The following is a 10041-nucleotide window of genomic DNA, read 5'->3' as shown; positions in this document are numbered from 1 at the left end:
GAGGGCAGTTTGAGCCGAGGTAGGATCCTGCCTCCTCCCACTTCTGTCTCAAGCAGTGTCTGTGTAGTCCCTGACAGTTTATGTAGTGAATGTTTCTTTAAATACCGAAAATAAGAGTTTTGTTGTTCACCTTCCTGATTCTTCTGTCATTTTCTCCCTTGATTCTACAAGTGTGCATTCACAGCCCTGATAGCAATCAGACTATGACGACACGAACAGACATACAAGACGATGATTCAGGTTCAGTTTTTCTTACAAGTTTTTTTTCCTTTTTCCTTCCTTCCTTCCTTCTTTCCTTCCTTCTTCTTTTTTTTTTTTTTTTTTTTTTTTTTCCGGTACGCGGGCCTCTCACTGTTGTGGCCTGTCCCGTTGCGGAGCACAGGCTCCGGACGCGCAGGCTCAGCGGCCATGGCTCACGGGCCCAGCCGCTCCGCGGCATGTGGGATCTTCCCGGACCGGGGCACGAACCCGTGTCCCCTGCATCGGCAGGCGGACTCTCAACCACTGCGCCACCAAGGAAGGCCCTTTCCTTCTTTTTTAAAATTTATGACACTAACCAGGGAGGACCTGTAACTGAAAATAAATTTCTGAACCAGTGATTAAATGGTCTCATTGTCTGGGTTTGAGATTTATACTTTCATATCCCATCCAAGTCTCCTCAGTGAGAGAAAACAGCACTGGATGAGTATGTGTGTGTGTACAGAGACATCTCCAGTCAAGTGGCCAGATATCTTCTGGAGCTCTCAGTCATGTATCCAAGAAGTTATGGAGCAATTAGAAAAACAGTAGTGTCTGATGACTTGGTTGCCATTCAGGAAAACTATAAAATAAATTCCAGGCTATAAGCACATTCAAGAATCATACCCAGACGTGTGCTTCTACAACAGCACACACCATCTTGGTAGCATTATCCAATGATGATTTATTGTAAATTCCTAGAGATCTGGGACAATTTTAATCTCAGTCCAGAGCTGAGTAAGCAGTGAGTGCTCACTAATTGCCTAATGATTTCTTGATTAATCTTTACCCCCAGTACCATGTGGATTTCACTTGGCCATGTCAGTATTGGCAAACAGCCATATAATATGGATGTCTGGCAAGGAAAATGATTTTCTGCTGCAGCTGAAAATTTGGGCTGTAGAAATTGTTTTCTCTAGACTGATCACACTCATTAACTATTTTGTTCAGCTCATAGAAATCATTTTGCCTGAGGAGACTCAGTGAGAGCAAGGCATCCTTTCTGTTTCTAATTCTCAGAATTCTCCAGAATCAAAGGCTGAGTTCTCCTAAGACAGCCCCAGCAGACAAACTCACCCAGCCCATGCTGGCACAATGGCCATTCCAGCCACATCTGCAGGGATTTGCTGGACTCTGTTCTGTTCTTTGCTTGAGCAAAGCAGAAGTTTTTTATTGCTAATTTGATCTGACACCTCCTATGGGAAGGTAAATGCAGGTATTTGGGGGATATGCTAATACTCAGTAGATGGTGTTTATTTTCACAGTGCTCTTATTTATTTCAAAATCTGAGAAGTTTGAAGGAATGTCCCATAAGAGAAGACACTTGGCACACTAAATGTGAGAGAAACAACCTGAAGCATAAGGAGGAAATGCAGTGAAAATCAGCCTTCAGTCCTTGTCTTTGTACAAAGGCAAAAAATTTTAGAGCAATACACAAGGGATTTTGATTCAGAGTTCAAGTTCTAGAGCTACCACTAGCTCTGTGTCCTCTCTCTCTCTCTCCCTTTTTAAAAACCTTTTTATTATATACTGGAGTACAGTTGATTAACAATGTTATGTCAGTTTCAGGTGTACAACCAAGTGATTCAGTTATACATATACATGTGTCTATTCTTTTTCAAATTCTTTTCCCAGTTAGGTTGTTACAGAATACTAGGCAGAGTTCCCTGTGCTATACAGTAGATCCTTGTTGACTATCCATTTTAAATACAGCAGTGTGTACATGTCAATCTCAAACTCCCTAACTATCCCTCCCCCCCCCCCCACCAGCTTTCCCCCCTGGTAACCATAACGTGTCCTCGCTCTGACTCTTAGATTTCTTATATGAAAATAGGGTTAATAATCATATCTTATCACAAGGTGGTAGTGGGATGTGAAGAGTTAATACATGAGAAGTGCCTGGAATACTGCCTCGCCCGTGGAGAACACTATGGGATTAGTAGCTATTATTATCATCCAGTGTTCTATGAGCGAAAGTTAGATCTAGAGGCGAGGCAGTTTCTCAGACAAAAAAAAAGCACAGACTTAAACGTTTAACCAAAAGAATGTGACACTCTGTGTTAGTTTCCTTTTGCTGCTTTACCAAATTGCAACAAACCTGCTACAAACAACAAAATTTATTATATTACACTTCTTGAGGTCAGAAGTCCAAAATAGGTTTCACTGGTTTAAAATCAAGATAGTTATCTTTCTTCTGGAAGCTCTGGGGGAGAATGTGTTTTCTTGTCGTTTCTATTCTAGGGGCCGCTGCATTTCTTGGCTCGTCGCCCCTTCCCCTATCTTCAAAGCCAGCTTTGTAGCATCTTCAAATCTCTCTTTCTGACTCTGACCATCCTGCCTCCCTCTTAGAAGGACCTTTGTGATTACATTGGGCCCTGCTGGATAATCCAGGGTAATCTTCATATTTTAAGATGATTAACTTAATCACATCTGCAAATTCACAGGTTTGGGGGATTAGGATATGGACGTGTTGGGGAGGCCATTATTCTGCATATCATATATGTTTATTCAATCACACACAAATGTATTTCCTGTTGCACATCAATACATTTGTAACAGTTTCTCAGATAGAAAGAAAATTTCCACCAATGGCGTTGACATTAGATATACTGACTAACATCCAACAGACGTTTAGAGATAATGCACAAGTCCTGTGTTAGGAAAGGGATCAGAAAACCCTAAAGCTGTCTGTCCACAATGCCATAAAGGCCAACTAGGAAAGTGGAATAAACTTGTGCACTCCTTAAAGCTTTTCAGAGTGTCTAGACTATGTAATGTATTTCAAGATGTATTCCAGTGCTTTACTATATTTTATTTTATTTGTAAAAGAAGAAAATGCATTCTGGCTTGCAGAATAACACCCTGTTAGATTTTGGAGGCAGAACAGCTTTTAATATTCTCGCTGTCACCAAAAGATAACTTGGGAAATTAGGGTTAATCATGAAGGATCGAGAGCTCCACAAGCTGAGTTGAATTCCTGGAGCAGAAGGACACTAATATCCCTCTGTTAACAGCACTTGTGTTTTGCCTGTATCTTCCACCTTATCTACCCCCACTCAGAAGTAGTATGCTCCAACATTGCCCCAATAATCCTGAACAATGGACTTTTCCACTAACAAATCAGACTAGCTCACAGCTTAGGATCTCTGCTCTTGCTGTTCCTCTGCCTGGAACAGTTTTTCCCCATTTACCACTCTAACTCCTCCCACACATCCAGTTCTTCTTCTACGCGACCTCCTCAACTCAGCTAGGTGTCACTAAGCCCCATTTTGCTTAAGTGCCCCTCCTCTGTTTGCCCATACCATACCATGTTCACCTTTCCTCTGGGACCCACAGCATTGCTCTTCTATAGTGAACCTAAATTCCAGGCTAGAGGGCAAAGACTAAATGCATTTGAGGGCAAAGACTAAACTGGTTTCATCTTTGTATTCCTAGAGTCTAAAACATGCAGTAAATGTTTCTTGTTTTTGTTTTTTTGTTTTGTTTTGTTTTGAGGTACGCAGGCCTCTCACTGTTGTGACCTCTCCCGTTGTGGAGCACAGGCTCAGAGGCCATGGTTCACGGGCCCAGCCGCTCCGCGGCATGTGGGATCTTCCCGGACCGGGGCACGAACCCGTGTTCCCTGCATCGGCAGGCGGACTCTCAACCACTGTGCCACCAGGGAAGCCCATGAAATCTATTTTTGATAGGACCTCCAATGATGCTTATCCAAACCTAAATTTGGGAATCACTGGGCCGAAGGGCAGAATCACCTGATGTCCTGGGGTTCCTTCCAGCTTGATGACTCTCTGATTGTCTGAGTGTGGATGACATGGTGGACGGTTGGATTTGCTGGACTTCTGTGGAGACTGACTGATAGTCACTTATTTAGTCTAGAAACCGAGTCTTGGATCCTCTAGACACAAAACAGTGGATAAACATAGAATTGTTGATATTACCAGTGTGGAGTGTTTTGGAATTGGAACCCAGCATGCTGGAGGAGAAGAAAGCCATACCAAGGAGAATATATACAGCGCTTTGGATGGGAGTGCTGGACACTGCTGAGGAGTCAGCTAAAGAAGAGGAAGTATCAGCTATGTCAACCAGAGGAATGGTGTCATGGGGGCCCAGGATCCTGGGCTATATAAGGCTGTGGGAAGAGGGTCACGTGGCACACGAGCAATACAGGGCACCTCAGAGCTACAATAGCATTAACAACAACCATGACGGACATTTATTAAGCTACTGGCATGTATCAGGCTTCAGTTGTACTACTAATATATCCATTCTTTAAATTAGGAAACTGCAGCTGAGCTTAACCCAAGGTCACACCATTACTGAGTGACGGACGGATTTAGGATTCAAATACAAGTGTGTATGACTTTGGACCTGAGGTTAAAACAAAGGATTAGGTAAGCTGTATTCTTAGAGGAAGGAGTCATTCCCGAAGTCATCTGAAGGCCGTAGTACACATACAACAGGTGAGAAGCAACCATGCTCCTACTTGGGAAGTACGTCTATGAAAGTCGCTGACTTCGGAAAAACTATACAGGGAAGGCAAGCTGAAGATGAAACCAATAGCAAGAGTTTGGGCACATGAACTGTTGAGAGAGTTTATGGTGTAAAAGGTAATTCAGAGACTCATTTGTCCTTAACAGAAGCCTTGAACTAGTAACAAACTGCTACCCCAAGGGGAAAGTCTTTTATTATTGCTGTTTATAAACCAGAGAAAGTCTCTGCAACCTGGATCCCAGTTTGGCTTTAGCAAACTGCAGTTAGAGACTCAACCTGTTGGTTTCTCAAGGCATTGATCGGCAGAGTGTTACATGTAAATTATCAAGGAAATGGCCGGTGAGAGTCCTCATGATGGTGAGAATTGTGAGTGACCCAGAAGCCTGGCCACAGACAGGAATGGCTCTGAGTACCCAAGAAGGCTTAGTCAAGAGAAAGGATCTTGGGGAGACGTGAGGTTTGCCTAACGGCCTGAAGTGATATCAGGGAGGAGAGTGGGTGTCTACATGTTTCTTGAGAAAATATAACTAGCAACTATGGGTCACATCTACGGGAAAACAGATTTCATTCCCCCTTACCTAGAAACTTAGGTTAAAATTTCTAACAACCCAATAACACGGAGGACAAATTGCCTTACGGGGTAGAGAACACCTTGTCCATTGAATGAATTAATTGGAAGCCAGATGGTTTCAGGGCTATTGTAGAATGGATTCCTGTACTATGTGGGAAATTTGAAGAGATTTTTAAGTACCCATTTACTGTTTGGCTCTCCAGTCTTTCGCTGCAGGATGAGTGACACCATACTAAGTTTCTTGGATGAATGACACTGTCCACCTCTGTTCCTTAAAAAATGAGAAAGATCAATAATAATATCTCCTGTTACAAATATGCAACATGCAGCTCTTAGAGTGGTTGATTTACACACTTCAGAAGAAAACTTAGTGCAGGCAAGCCGGGAGTAGCCACAGTGCAAAAGAAAGACCTCTGATATGGGAATTCCACAGTTCTGAATCTGCCACCAAAAAGCTACTGTGACTGGGGACAAGATCTCTGCATCGCCGAATCTCAAGAACTTATTTCTGAAATGAAAGTTTGAGCTCCTTTGCCTCTCGGTTTTCTTCTAGTTCTGACATTCTCTTCCATATCCTCTTTGCCTTTATCTTTAGACAGTGTTTGCTAAATCTCAGTGAGAAAGTACTAGGCATTACCAGTCCATAAAAATCACAAGCTTTGAGACTAGGTTTTACTGATGATGCTGCAGAAGGTATGAACAACAGAATTAACAACAGAACAACTTCTGCATTGATTGACCTCTCTACTTCCTAATTTTTTTAGGTGTGCACAATCTTATATATGACATTTTTGCCATGTGTCGGTCATCTATGTCCCAAAATCTACAGCAAGTTTTGCAAATCTAAATGCCTAGAGAGGCAAAAATGACTGAAAAAGTCAAGTGATAACTTTGATGAACAGGGAACCCAGGTATCCTGTAAAGGGGTCCTCCCCCATTCAACTCTCATCTGTTGTTGATATGCTAGTTCAGAGTTGCTTGGTTTTCCACTTTTTAAGAGAAGGCAAATTGCAATTTTTATGGACAATCCCCTGATTTTTCAACGATGGCAATTAATTCACATTAAAAAATTTAAGGAGGTTAAGTCCTTTCTGGGGGACTTCAGTTTGTAAACTGAGGTACAAAATAATAACAACCAGTCCAATCACAATTCCAGTGCTCCCTGGGACTCCATCCTACAGTATTTCAATAGATTATTAATTTTAAAAGGGGAGGAGCAGAAGTGTGGATTGCTATCAAGGGTTTGTTTAAAACAATACTTTACACGATACACAGAAGAGCAGGAAAAAGGGCAACAAATCCAGTGAAGGAGGTGGTCTCAATTAGGAATATTTCATATATACGTATAGTATCTATATATCTTGTACCAATAGACCTCTTTCCTTCTATGTTGCTGTAAGAATTCAACTATCAGGAGAGCGAGAACATTCAAAGGAGGCTTCCTTCCACACCTCCCATTTGCTGCCCCCTTGCAATTTCCACTTCAAGCTTTACAAACATTTTTAATGTCCTGAGTTTCCCCTTTCCTTCAAATTTAGACCGTTCTGCCTCAGAGCCCTCATGCATCCAATTTCCAGAGCCTGAGATACCTTCCTACTTCTTATTCTGCTAAATCAGGTTCCTGCCTTATTTCAAAAGCCTGCTCAAATAAAGCTTCTTAGATTAATTTTTCCACGTGGAGAATGTTCTATCACTCCAGTGATTCCCTCATTACATTTCCTTGTTATAAGCCTCTACATTTTCTCATGTGTGCCCTGCGCCCACCATTAGGTTGCCAACTTTTACAGGCAGCCTGTGTGTTCGTTATTCCCTGAGGGCACAGAGCCCTTCCACACAGAGTGGGAACTCAGGAATGCAGTTAAGCAACTTCCTATTTCTCCCAAACCTTAAAAGAGCTGCAATGACCATCTCAGACATTGAAAATAACATTGTTATTTTCAGAAAGTTTTCCTAATGTATTTTAAGAAAAGAACAGATAAGATGCATACGATAAGGAAGTGCTCTGGCTCTAGGCTTTCTTTAGCACATTTCAGGGTTATTACAACATTCTAGCATTGCCCTCCTTCTCTTAAACAGTGTGGCTGTCTAGTATCGAAGCCTTAGGAGGTCAGGCACACTAGCTGCATCAGTATACACCCGCTGCTGAAAACCAATGCCCAGAACAGAGCCCTCGGCCAAGCAGGCTGGACCACACAGTTTGGGAGGTCAGGTTACTCAGCAAAGCAGCCAAGGGTGGCCGTTAGGCTTCTCTTTGCACTTCTGCTGCAAGGGGCAGATTTTCCCAGGATTTCTGAGCAGAGGAACTTTTTACTAAAGGAACAACAGACTCATTGGAGGAGTCTCTATTTTATGATACACCACTGGTTTGGGTTGACTTTCTGCTAACCGATTACTGATCACCATTATAACTGGTCTCTGGGACAGCCTTACAAAAAGTAAGGCTTAAATGTAGTTAACCAATGCATTTCCCAACCCAATCCTTGAAAATAGTGAGTTAGAGCAGAGTTTCTTAAAGCGTGGCCTAAGTTTATAAAACCTTAGCCATTGGAATTACTCATTAGTTTCTCAAAATGAACATTCCTGGGGTTCACCTGAAACAGATTCTTTGGGGTGGGGCTTGAAGATGTGCATTTAAACAAGAGCAACCCAGAAGCACTGGAGCAGAGTGTAGGGAGATAATGTGACATAGAACTATCAAAAGTATAGGAAAATTGTGTAGTTCGGTTCATTATTATCATTATCATCTCTAGTTAGATTACAGGTCCCAGGCACATGTCTCCAGAGAGCAGACACAGAGACAGGGGAAGGCAACTAGGCAAGACCCGAAGGCTTTGCTCTATTTTAGGCTCTGTCACTAAGTGTCTGTGTGGCTTTGAACAGTTCACTAACCCCTGTGGCCTTGGTTTTGTCATCCATAACTATAAGTGTGTGGGCCTATATATTTTAATGTCCTTTTTACTTCCACTTATCTCTGATTGAAATATTAAATCTGAAAATATATAGTATAAACTGGCCTGATGGCATCTATGAGGTAATAGGCTAAAGAGGTTGATAGTTTTCACAGAAGGAAAGTGTGACCCAGATACAGTGGCTGAAATTCTGCCCCAAGACCTGGTACCTTATTATCCACTGGCTGTGTATGACTTGCACCCCAGTCTCCTCATTTGCAAAATGACAACGATACTGGCTCAACCACTGCACCGGGTTCCTGAGCTGGTAGAATTTACAGAAAGACATAAACTACTCGAGTGTCTTGAAAACTATAAAATGCCAATCCAGGGGGCATATTATAAGCTATCACCTAAAGGAGGATTAATTCAGCTGAATATCAGGTGTCGGGAGATGCTTAAATGTTTGTTGTCCAGAGTGCCATGGGAAGCTTTGGAAACTTAGGGTTCTGTTAGATGATGCTAAGGTTTGAGTGAGATGATTCCATAGAGAGCAAATGTGGCCTGATTGGCATTGAGGTAGGGCAGGCTGTGTGCCGAGATCGGCCGGGAGCTTACACAACACTCTCTCTCTAGCATCAGACACACTTTTAGGTCCCTAGAAAAGAAAGTGAACAGGAAGGGTCCCATGAGATATCTTTGGATGCTTCAAGAAGTCTAAATGCTACAATTTGGAATTCAAGGCATTCACTTCCTTTTCCAACAAAATTGAGACCCTATAGGGTAATTTCAGGCTGAGGAACTCCCAATTCTTTAAAACCTGATTGGAATTTGAGATAGTTGGAACAGGCCAAAACTCTCACTGTATGTGATGAAAAGCTTCATAAAGTAGGAGAAAGCACATGGGCTTCGGAATTAAGTTGGATTCAAACACCAGTCAGTTGTGACTCAAACTCAACCTAATTTGAGTCATTGGGCAAATTATCCAGCATCTCAGCTCCTCAGTTTTCTCATCTGTAAAACAGTAATATTATAACATCTACTCCATCAAATTGTTGTGAGTACTGACAGGAGAACGCAGTGGAATAGTGAATTCTGGTGACTTGCTATAGAATGTTCCTCAGCACTGTTCCATTCTTACATGCATTTGATCACACTCCACATTACCTGAACCCAAATTGCAAATGCAGCACATCTTGGCAACCTTCAAACACAAACAAAAATAAGCCTAAGAACCCTTGTATCTTAAACTTTCAAAGATTAAAGATAAATGTATAAAGTAGAACAAATTGTTTCATAGTTTTCTTATCATAGGCCATGTCTTGTAAAGGCCAATAAAAAAAAAAACCGGCTGAATCTCTGTGAATACTTCAGCCAGTCCAGAAGCCATGAAGTTCACATCCCTGAATCCAGTTTATTTTATTTTTCTGGTGATATATCTGATTACCTTATGCATTTATTCTTTTTCTTTTATTAAAGTATAATTGATGTACAATGTTCTGTAAGTTATAGGTGTGCAACATAGTGATTCACAATTTTTAAAGGTTATACTCTGAACCCATTTTAATCATCACTAAATTAAAAAATAAGAAGATGGTTGACAAGTCTTCCCCCATCCCCTAACTTGGGACCTTACTAGAAATAAATATAAATTTGAGGTTTTTAAATGAATCTCAAGATTTTGTTGGTATTATCATCATACTGCAATCTTATATTTTATCCAGAATTCAAACTATAGTGTCCAAATAACAATTTTTTTTTTTGGTGTAACATATAACAATAATTGAGATTTTTCACTTGTGACCTGAAGGTGTGGCATGGTCCTGACAGTTCTTCAGAAATAAAGTATTCAAT

This window comes from Leucopleurus acutus (genome assembly GCF_964270905.1).
Source record: "Leucopleurus acutus genome assembly, chromosome: 14".
NCBI classification, from domain to species: Eukaryota; Metazoa; Chordata; class Mammalia; order Artiodactyla; family Delphinidae; genus Leucopleurus; species Leucopleurus acutus.
This window is presented reverse-complemented; position numbering follows the sequence as displayed.